The sequence below is a fragment of the Schistocerca americana genome, chromosome 2, assembly GCF_021461395.2.
Source record: "Schistocerca americana isolate TAMUIC-IGC-003095 chromosome 2, iqSchAmer2.1, whole genome shotgun sequence".
NCBI lineage: Eukaryota > Metazoa > Arthropoda > Insecta > Orthoptera > Acrididae > Schistocerca > Schistocerca americana.
Window position 1 is genome coordinate 162,479,084 of NC_060120.1, and position 12,375 is coordinate 162,491,458.

The following is a 12,375-nucleotide window of genomic DNA, read 5'->3' on the forward strand; positions in this document are numbered from 1 at the left end:
TGTGGCGGAGTGGTTACACGACAACAACATCCCTGAATTGGAACTGTCTGTACAGAGTCCTGATCTGAATCCCACAGAACACCTTAGGGATGTTTTGGAACGCAGAGTTCGTGCTAGGCGTCACCGACTGACATCGATATCTCTCCTCAGTGCAGCACTCCGTCAAGAATGGGCTGCCATTCGCCAAGAAACCTTCCAGCACCTGATTAAACGTATGCTTGCGAGAGGCTGAGGGTGGGTCAACACCATATTCAATTCCAGCATTACCGATGGAGGGCGCCACGAACTTGTGAGTCATTTTCAGCCAGATGCCCAGGAACTTTTGATTGCATAGTGTAGCTTTTCATTCTAGAATGCGGTATACGTTATTTCTCGTTCTTACTTAGTTGTACAATATGTGGACAAACTGCACAAAACGCACTTGGTAACATAACAACTTCATACAAATCTGAGCATTATATTCCAATATTACCAGTAACATAGAAGTGGAAGTGACTCAAGGACTGGCACATTCAGACACACATCTTCATTTCTGAGGGTGGACTCTGGCAACTGTTTTAAAGTTGACTCCTTACTGTGAGTACTTCTAGAGTTCTCCTGACTCTGAACTTCATAATCCTCCAAACACCCATTTTTTCCATGTTTGTAATGCGGCAGTTACCCTATGCGATAAAATTTATACGATTACTTAACGCGGACTGTGTGAACGCAGCAGTGAACTACAAAAGCGGAAAGGAGAATGGTCAGACCACAAATATGGTTGTGACAAAGCATGTGGGTCCTTTCCAGCTGTTGTTTCCACCCCTCAGCCCCCGTTTATTATTATTAGCAATTTTACGACATCGTCAGTATAGTCATTTATATGGCATGTGCCAAGTACCTTAAAGTTTCGAATACTGACTCAGGGCGAATTAAAATTAATAAAAAACAAATCATCAGTATCCCTAATTTGGCTGAAAACTGTGATAATTACAAAATATCATTAATTTCTGCTTCCGTTGTCGTTTCCCATATGTAAACATATACCCGATTACTGAATAACAGAGAAAGTAAATAAAAAAGCTACAGAAATAAATATTCAGTCAACGACGAAAATGTATTAGCAACCTCTGCAGTCATTTAGTTTCAAAGTAATTAAAACCTTAAGATGAAACGTCGTACTAAAGCAGAATAGCATATTTAGGCGAAATAGCTGGTATAATTCTAGAGAAACTATTACAGTATCTGAAGGCTCATGTCCAAATGTATCTTCATCCACTATTCATGTCGTGTTACAGGTGTCTCCTGCAAAGCCGCAAACCCGCAACGTAGCATCGCTATGCGGGTCATCGCTCTATCACCACAGGCGCACCAACAGAAGTCAGCCGAACTTCACCTGACCTGCAGGAAGCACTCTAGTTCAGAGGGTATGCGCAAGAGCAGTACGCGGCCACCACGCCTTCGAACCTTTTTGGTGCATCCTCCGCGACATCTTCCTCAGCTAAGCCGAACCCACATCGCTAGATCTATAGCTATCTGCTAGTCGTCCGCCACGCAGTTATAACTGTCCTTATCTGGCGAGAATCGGGCAGTTTGTCTTTGCCAGCAGAATTAGAAGATGCCATCAGCCAGCACCAGGCTGCTCCCCGCCCGTGTCGAGATCGCTCTTGCCAGCCGGGACCACCGAGCATCGCGACGCGCTGCTCCGGCCGTGGACTCTGATGATGGAACTCCTTGTTCTCCGCTTGAGATGGTACTTTAATTTTCTGCCTACTGCTGATGTCTATGAAGATAGTCTGCTTCGTTTGCCAGATAACTTTTCAGAAGAAAGCCTCATGCGCAGATTACATATTTATTAGTATTGTTTTCCCAGAACTTTAATTTGTCAAATAAGTCATCCTTTTATTCTCAAGAAGGACTTTTCTTATTTGTCTTGAACTGCTAACGGATCGCAGAACTTATGTTTAAGAACATAAACAGATTGTGTCAATAAACTGATTTTTGAGTGTGAAAGTACTGCACGTCGGGACACTTCAATTCAGTTACTCAGAAATGTATATCTTTCTAAAACAAGCAGGTAAATAACGATAGATATCTTAAGTTTCAGTTATCACAAACTTATAAAAGACTCTTTGGAAGCCATTTTCAGTTTAATTTGCGGTGTATTTGAAAGGAGTAACTCTTCTGCCGGCTTTCAACGAAAATGTTCTGCACTTGGTACAGAGAATACAATAAACTCAAAAGCGAACCACTTTCGCAATGTATTTTGTGTCCCGATGCTTATTGTTAAGTAATTGAGTGACAGTTCTTGATCACTACTTTTAACGTGAGTGTTTATGTGGTGCCAATGACAGTGTCGATCTCTAACAATGACCTATATTTACATTGTTGATTAATGAGGACAGAAAATTGCTGTCCACATTTAATTAACATTAATAATTTTGTCATAATATACTCTTTAGAGGACATCCACAACTGTTGCTAAAATATTTCGTGCCGGATATATCAGCTCCAGTTATATTTGAAAAATACTTTAGTTGGACAAAATCGTACACACGACACGGGGTTCAGGATGTAAATCCCATCTTAAGGCGGTAAAAAAAAAAATATATATGGTTTGCTGGACACTTATATGATAAGCTGCTTTTGAAGTTCACAAATTGACATTTTATAGCATTTATGCTCTCAATTTACTTCCTTCAGTCGTTAGCAATTGGTTCCTGGTTTACATTAAGCTAGTCGTGAATATTTATTTGCTGTTACATAACTTTTCATGAGGTCCGTTTGCCTGGTGTGGTACGGTTGAATCAGAGAACATTTTGATGTCTCACCCCCATGGGATCTCACAAGCTACTTGATAAATGTGATGGATTTTTTACATGACTGCTAAGATATTCTCGTACAATATCAAGGTATGCCATAGCATTTACATTTCCTTGGACCCTTTTACTGTTAATTAATTTTATACAGAATCCTTCGTAGTTTCCCTTGATGTTGGCGGCGCCTGAAGATGGGGTTCACATCCTGAAATACAGGTCGTGCGTAAGATTTTATCCAAATGAAAGATTCGTCAAATACAGTTGGGGCGGATTTATTCATCGTGACTAATTAATAATTGCATATGAGTGGAAGCACAGTGTACTGAGTTACTTCTTAAGTGACTGTGTTGACTATTTGTTTGCACACACTTGAACAAGTGTACTAGAATGTTTAATTAAGTATAGTACCTGACTATCCGCTTGGCTATGCATAATTTAGGTAGATGGAACCCGAACTGAGCATAAAGAAGGGTTCAGACAAGAACAAAGTGCGACTGAAGAGTATGAACTAAAATTTTTGGTACCGTCTACATTTTGACAGTAAGTCGTTTTCACCACATAGTTTTCTGCCACTTTCGGCGGAGGCGGTAATGCACTCTGAACAGGATGTGTTGGTATGGTACGAAGGGCATTCAGTAAGTAACGCAACACAATTTGTGTCGGGCAGACTGTGTTAGTTTGTAGGACATCATAGGATATTCCCGCTTCAAACCCTACAGTTTCATATAGTTCCGATAGGCGGCTCTACAGGTAACCTTCAAAATGGCATCCGTAACGGTGGTACGTTTCAAGCAGAATTTATTTTGGAGGAAAGCCAGAGCATCGCAAGTATTCAAAAGCACGGTTACTCGCTAGACAAGGCTTATCATCGCGAAAAGGTAGCGCAAATCTGTCCGATCTTCTGTGTGCCAGTAGGCCGCACACAGCTGTGGCCCCTGCAATGTTGGAACAGCTTCTCCTTCCCGATTAAAATGCACTGCGCATCCGAGAAGAGGTTGCAAAACTTCCTTGAACTGTTAGTCCGTATCCACCCTAAAGTCCGGATTTCGCGGTTTCCGTCTGTTTGATCCAATGAAGGATGCACTCCCCTGGAAGCAGTAGACTGATGATGGCAAGGTTATTGATTGATGCAACAAGACGTTGGCCCCACGCCGAACAGTAGCGTGGTACCACGCGGGCATAGAGGCCTTCCCAGCAAGGAGCTTATGCTAATAGGGTTTTGTAGCCAAAAGAGAGGCGAACAATGTGGTCATTGGAATCGTAAAGAAAAGCAACCTTCTTTCAGAAAAAGAAGTGTTATTTCCTTATTGAACGCCCCTCTTGGAAAGTGGAAAGAGAGAGCCGATAGTAGGTGAGCGGACAGGGCACGTAAGAAAGCATGGTGTCTCTTACGACGGGATTTAATTGGAACGATTGCGTATACGAAAATGGAAGGATCTAACCTTTGGTAATCTGAGAATGGGGATATGTACAAACGTTGGAACATAGCGATAATTGTTGAAGACGGAGTGATAAGGTATGTGTTCCCTTTTTATAAGTCTACAGAAGCTTAGCTGTTTCTGAACACATGCTACAAATATGAAGTTCTTTGTTTTTACAAATACAACCATTTAACCAGAATTTCTGAAATGTGGGCAAAATGTTGCGGAGATAAATATTAAGGACTGAAATACTTATCCCAATTATCCTTTATTCCTCAGAAGAACGGAGTAAAGATTGGCTTACGTACAACAGCAGTAGGCTCGTGGGTTTCGGCTGCTTGTTACGCGCATCACGCACTAGCCGACGGTGCTGCCCTCCTTCGGGACCCGCGCGAAGCAGTAGCCCACCTGCGGCCACAGTGGAACGCGCTCTGGCTGTCAGTAGCGTTCCCCGTAGGCAGCCACCCGGGTACAGACGTGGGATTCTGCTGACGAACCTAGACTGCGAGAAAGAGCCTGCAGCTCACCTTTTCGGCGCACAAACACTTCAAACGCCATTTCATCTTCGGAGCTTTCATGGCGTGAAGTGAAATCTCATTTGCGTCCGCGGATGCAATCAACTCATTCTCAGCGATATGCGGTGCTCGAGGCAAATTAAGCGACGTATTGAACAGCAGGTTTAATCGGAAACGTTTATTGGCAGACACAGTTTAACCATCAGTACTTCTGCATTATTAAATCAATCTATATTAGGATCAGCAGCCTCTCTTTGACCCGGAAGGCGTTATGCTTTTAGTCAGCTTAATTGTTGTTTGTCAACAAAAGATAAAACACATTAGGTACATCCTTACTGTCATAGTAATGTAAACGAACTTGTCGCAAAACTTCTATTTCTGCATCAACATATACGCTTCGTAAGCCACTGTACGGTACGTGGCGGAGGGTAGACTCTTCCTTTCCTGTGCCACTCGGTAATAGATGGAGTGAAAAACGACTGTCTATATGCATCCGTATGAGCCTCAATTTCTCTTATCTTAGAGGTCCTTACGCTAAATGTACGTTGGTGACAGTAGAATCGTTCTACAGCCAGCTTTGAATATCGGTTCGTTACGTTTCCTCAAAAGTATTCCTAGAAAATAGCGTCGCCTTCCATCTTGGGAATCATCTCCGCAGTACTTCCGTGTTGTCTGAACGTACTGGTAACACGTGCAGCAGCCCGCCTCTGGATTGCTTCGATATGTTCGTCTGATCCGACTTGGGACGGGATCAAAATACTCGAGGAGTACTCAAGTAGTGTCCTACAAGTGAACCACACATTCCTAAAACTCAACCAATAAACTGTGTAAGTAGGCTGTTTAGGTTTTTATGCTGGTAACGTCACTTAGCGCTCTGTATGAAAATCACTGACTGTGCTGTGTGCAGTCTGTGGCTGATTTGCATTGTTGGAATATTGCTGTTGTAGTGTTCGGCAGTTAGATGTGAACAGCGCGTCGCGTTGGGCAGTTGGAGATGAGCCCAGAAGTGGTGGATGTGGGGAGAGAGATGGTGGAGTTTTGAGAGCGGATTATCTGGACGTGTGTCCATCAGAGACAGTAAATTTGTAAGAATGGATGTCATGAACTGATATATATATTATGACTTTTGAACACTATTAAGGTAAATACATTGTTTGTTCTCTATCAAAATCTTACATTTGCTAACTATGCCTATCAGTAATTAGTGCCTTCAGTAGTTAGAATCTTTTATTTAGCTGGCAGTATTGGCGCTCGCTGTATTGCAGTAGTTCGAGTAACGAAGATTTTTGTGAGGTAAGTGATTCATGAAAGGTATAGGTTATTGTTAGTCAGGGCCATTCTTTCGTGGGGATTATTGAAAGCCAGATTGCGTTGCGCTAAAAATATTGTGTGTCAGTTTAGTGATGATTAGAATAAGTAAAGAGAGAAATGTCTGAGTACGTTCAGTTTTGCTCAGCTGTTTAACCAAATAACGTAAGGGGTTTACCAGCACAGTGATTCATAAAATTTTCCGAAGGGTATGTTTCAACTGAAGTACATCATTCGCCTTCCTAAAACAGTGCTTACATGCTCGTCCCATTTCATACTAAATTGTAACGTTACACATAGATATTCAAACGACGTGCGAGCACACTACTGATTCTGTATTCGAACGTTAAGAGTTTATTTTTCGTACTCATATGCATTAACTTATATTTTTCTACATTTAGAGCTAGCTGCCATTCCTCACACCAACTAGAAACTCCGTCTAAGTCATCCTGTATCCTCCTCTGTCACTCAACGACGACACATTCCCACACACCACAGCATCATCAGCAAACAGTCACAGACCGTTATCCACAATGTCCGCCATCTATGAATACAGAGAATAATAGCGGTTTTATCACCTTTCCTGGGGCACTCCTGACGGTACCCTTGTCTCTGATGAACACTCACCACCGTGGACAAGGTTGTGTACGACTTTGTACACCACGGTAAGGAGAGGTGGTCTACAGTGTGCGGCGGCAATCGTTGTAGGAAAGCTGGACAGGAGCAAAAGTGATTACTGAAGAAGTTATCATGACAAACAGAAGATTGTATTTCTCCAAGTACATGAACACTCATTACAAATAACACGATGGTGTCATAATGAAGAAGTTACAAGTACAAGTGAGTAGAGTGGCTGCCACTGGCCATCTCATATGGCGGCGGCAGAGGGCGCTTGTGGTACAGAGCCACAGCAGGTGTGGCTTAATGGGAGTGGACCACTGGGTCTGTCAGATCTCGCGCGACTGCTGTCGGCCTCAGACGGAAACTCGCAATTCCGTTACCAATTTCACAACGACAGTGGGGTGATTTTGATACATGATACCACAACAGAATACTTGGTTTTATTGCTTAAGAAGTCGCCGAGACATTCATATATCTGGGATACTATGGCAAATGTTCATTCCTTCGTTAACACTCGTCAGTGACGCACCATGTCAAATACTATTCGGAAATCTAGAAATCTGTGATCCGCCCGTTACCGTTTCGCAGTGTATCATGTGACAAAAAGGCATACCGAGTTTCGCACAAGAGATGCTTTCTAAAACAGTGCTGACAGGTTGATAGAAGCTTCTCCGTCTCAAGGGAATTTGTTGGTCATGTATTCGAAATGAGAGTATGTTTAAGAATTATGCAGCAAACCGATGTTAAGGATATTGGTCTCTAACGTTACAGATCCGCTTTGTTACCCTTCTCATGAGTCTTCTGAGCTTTTTTCCAGACACTTGGAACTTTGCACGACAAATGCAAGCTAAGTAAGGGGTTAACGCTGCAGAGTGTCATTGTGAAACGGTATTGGTATTCCATCGGAACCTGGTGACTTAACTGTTTCCAACTCTTTCAGCTGTTCCTTGATGCCAGGGATGTCTATTGATGTCTGGACCATACGGGAGTCTGTGCGATAGTCAAAGGACGGACTGTTTGTCCGATTTTCCTACGTGAACGATTCCTTAAACGCGGAATTTAAAGCTTCTTCCTTCCTTCTGCTACGTTCTGTTGCCACACGAGACTGATGAACGAGTGACTTTGGCTCTCTTAGCGGTTGTATATAGGATCAGAATTCTCTCGGATTCTCGGCCAGGTCTTTAACGAAGGTACGACGGTAATAGTTGTTGTACGCTTCGCGCACAGTTTCTTTTATAGATGCACGAATCTCTACTAACATTTGCCTGCCGTCATTGGCACTTTCTCTTTTGAACTGAGAGTGCAAAACCCTTTTTTTACTCACAATTCCCCGAGTTTCATTGCTAAACTACGGTTGGTCCTTAATCCACTTACCAGAGTATACTTCTCCAGAGAACGACTTACAGTCCGCTGAAACATTGACCATAATTCCTCTACGTCCATATTGGAACTAAATGATGGCAATTCATTGTCTAAACGAGATGCTGACAACTGCTTATCTGCTCTTTCTTGCGGAAACCCTCTCCTAGCCCTCTTGACTGTTTAATTAACTTTAATAATTACGGTCGCTATGATAACAGTGTAGAAGACAAGGGAAAGGAGGAGGCAAGAAACGACATATAACACATGTGGAGTTCCAAGACTTTATATCGTCAACGCTGTCTGCAAAACATGATCTAATCCATTCTGTGGAACGATCATTGCCCCCCTTAAACGGGTGATGACAGTGTTATATATTTTGGAAATTCTCAGAAAAATAGCTGGTAAATACCGGCCGTGAAGGCCTGTGTTATACGATCAGAACCTAAAGAACCGAGATGGAACAATAAGCGCTCGGATGAAAAAGAGTGTAAGACAGAGATGCACTTTTCGTGCCCTGATGTTTCAACGAGTATGTCGAAAATGCAATGATGGAAATAGGAGAAAGTTTCAGGAGTGGGATTGGAGTTCAGTGTGTTAGGATATGAACAATAACATACATTCGCTTATGCCACTGGAATCCTCAGCGAGAGTGAGAAAGAAGTACAGGGCGAAACGAGATTAGCGATAAAATGAACACAATGAGGGGATTGCGTGGTAGGAAAAGTGAACGTATCATCCTACATAAAGCATTAAATACGCATAAAGATGTAATTATCAGATTAACACGGACAAAAGCGACATTCTTGGATGAAAGGAGTGTACTAGTATCAAACACAGCACTTTTTTACCAATAATTTTCTGAGAATGTATGTGTGGGACGTAGAAGTCTATAGAGTAGATGTAATAGGCTGTGGGGAAATAGAGAATGAAGAGAACTGAGTCGTTTGAGACGTGATGGTACTGAAATATGCAGAAAGTTATGCAGACTGATGAGAAACGTGGGGGTACTCTGTGAAACCGGCCACGAAAAATTTTGTGAAAAACAAACCCGAGAACAAGGTAAATGATCATATACATGTGTTAAGGCTACGGGGAATAACTTACCGTTACGTATATGATACTAGAGGTAGCCGTAAAGGTCAAAATCTTTCGTGGAACACGGAGACTGGAATTTTTTTGGCAATGGAATACATCCAAAAAATAACTGAGTACGTTGGATGTAAGTGTCACTGTGAGATGAAGAGGTTGACACAGCAAAGGAACTCGTGTTGCCGGCCGAAGTGGCCGTGCGGTTCTAGGCGCTACAGTCTGGAACCGAGCGACCGCTACGGTCGCAGGTTCGAATCCTGCCTCGGGCATGGACGTGTGTGATGTCCTTGGGTTAGTTAGGTTTAATTAGTTCTAAGTTCTAGGCGACCGATGACCTCAGAAGTTAAGTCGCATAGTGCTCAGAGCCATTTGAACCATTTGAACTCGTGTCGGGACGCGCCACACCAGTCAGAAAAGTGATGCCACAAAACAGCGGTTTAAAAACATGTACCTCAGGTTCACTGTTCATTCAGTACCTCATACCTCTTGAAATTTCGAATCATCGATGTCTTATCCGAAAATGGTCAGTAGGGCTCTCTACGGTCCGTGTAAATTCCGATATATATCGTGAATATGTATATACGGTGTTGTAGGAGGAAAATGAGCTACAGGTAGTGATGTTAATAAAATTCTATAGCGCACTAAAATCTGAGTTGGCATTTATGAAAGTGTACTACGAATTTGTTTAACAGTTTCTGTGAATATTTATTTGGGATTCAGTCTAACAGTTGCATCTCTGTAACCAAAAAATTTTGACACGTGATATATGAAATGCTTTATTCAGATTAGTCTATACCATAACCTAATAAAAGATTTTTATTCCTCCTAAACATGGTCTATATGAACCATCTAACCAGCGATTTGCATGCGAACCATCATTCGTTACAGTAACAGCATTGGTATGGAGCAAGAGTGACAAATTCCAGGGTGTATACACACACACACACACACACACACACACACACACACACACACACACACGCACGCACTTTTTCCCAGAAAATAGGAATGAATACTGAGTGACATCTACAGCTGGGGTGGTATAAGGAGGTGTATTTGAATGGCCTAAATGTAACGCACTTTATCGCGAAATGAAAGAAACTCTGATTCGAGTCCAGATTTTGGCAGGATTTTGGTAGGTAAGTGGCCCATCACGAGTAATCTACATTTTATATCCCGTAAATTCACTCATTTACAAGACAAGGCAAATTGATTTTAATGCGCATTTGTGAGACTGAGAGGTACTCACGAGAAGCACTGACTTGTTTGATTCGTTTAAATCGAATGTGGGGCTCTGAATACTCACATTCGCTCAGTTTCGTAGTCGTAGCCCAGCTCCACTCTCGTCTTCTCACAAATCCGGTAGAAAGCTAAAGTATATCCTCATTGTAAGCACATGCGATAGAAAATAGTAACCTCCCAGGCGACAATACTGTGTAAAATCGCGTCTGGTCTTTATAACGACCATAACTGGGAGAGAATACACAGGTTTCTTCGAGTAATTTCCAGCTGAAACTGCTATATGGTCCCGTAGGGTTACCAAATTTTGGGACTGTTAATTTCCATGATTTACCCGCTGTTTCAAATAGCTCCATACATTGTCTGTGGGATTAGGACTGCGTGATCCAACGGACCATTTGACGTGTTATGGGGTACCTGAGTATTCATCGGACTATAAACTTACGCGTGCAGTCCTTTGAACATGGCTGTTGCCATTGTAAGACGTGGAGGAAAGGACAACATTGGTCACTGAGAAATGTAAAATAAATGTCCTGTTTCATGTTGTAAGCCACCATTCTATCTTGAGCAATTACAAGTATTTATGCAAAGTGATCAAAATGTTTTATGCCCTCAAAGGTTCCCACAGATAAAACGATTTGAACTTTTTGTTAACACTAGGAGGAAGCGGGCTCACTCAAAGCACAATAAAAGGGGGAATCGTTACTCGAAAGTAAAACAATTGAACAATGAATATGACATAGCCTACGAGGAAAATAAGCTTAAATGTCTACTCATAAGTCACTTGAATATGTGAGTGAGATTATTATACATATACGCCATAACCTAAGAGAAAAATTAATGCAAACGTCTACTTGTAAGTCACTTCAGTTAACAGAAGCCTTATTCGCAGGCGGATTCAGATCAACTTCAGGTGACCAAATGTTCTGAATCAAGCGCAGTATGTGAACAAATAGGGTACTCTGCATGCGAGATGCGCGCACGAAACCTCACGAACCCGACTTTTAACCCGAATAGATTGAAAGACCTTCGGCGGACTTCGGTTTAACCAGATTCCCATGTTTGCTGGCCAAATCCCCTGATATTCACAGCAGAGAAAATGTCAACTAAATGCTATACCATCGACGAGAAGGAAGAAGCTCCACCCTAGACGACAAATACGTAGTAAATGTGGTTTGCCTCGCGAAACGTGAGGAAAGCACAATGGATTATAGAGCTTTTCGCTTGTGATTGTCTACATCTGTTACATAATGCGGAAAAAGCATATTTATGCCATCAGCTTTAGTATTTCATATTTACACTCTAACGGTTTCGATTGTTATAATCATCTTCAAGGAGAAAAGTATTGTACATCAACGAATCAACCGCACATTTCTGTATGGCTAATACATGATGGAAATGTGTTGTTGATCCATTATTGTACAATGTTTTTCTTCTTGAATCTCATTGTACCAATATAATCCGGTTGATACACTACTGGCCATTAAAATTGCTATACCACGAAGGTGATGAGCTACAGAAGCGAAATTATGACCGACAGGCAGAAGATGCTGTGATATGCAATAGGGGACGTTTGCAAGACAACAACCATCTGCACGAAGAGTTCGACGATGTTTGCAGCAGCATGGACTATCAGCTCGGAGACCATGGCTGCGGTTAACCTTGACGCTGCATCACAGGAGCGCCTGCGATGGTGTATTCAACGACGAACCTGGGTGCACAAATGGCAAAACGTCATTTTTTCTGATGAATCCAGGTTCTGTTTATAGCATCATGATGGTCGCATCCGTGTTTGGCGACATCGCGGTGAACGCACATTGGAAGCGTGCATTTGTCATCACCATACTGGAATATCACCCGGTGTGATGGTATGGGGTGTCGTTGTTTACACGTCTCGGTCACCTCTTGTTCGCAGTGACGGCACTTTGAACAGCGGACGTTACATTTCAGATGTGTTAGGACCCGTGGCTCTACCCTTCATTCGATCCCTGAGAAACCCTACATTTCAGCAGGATAATGCAC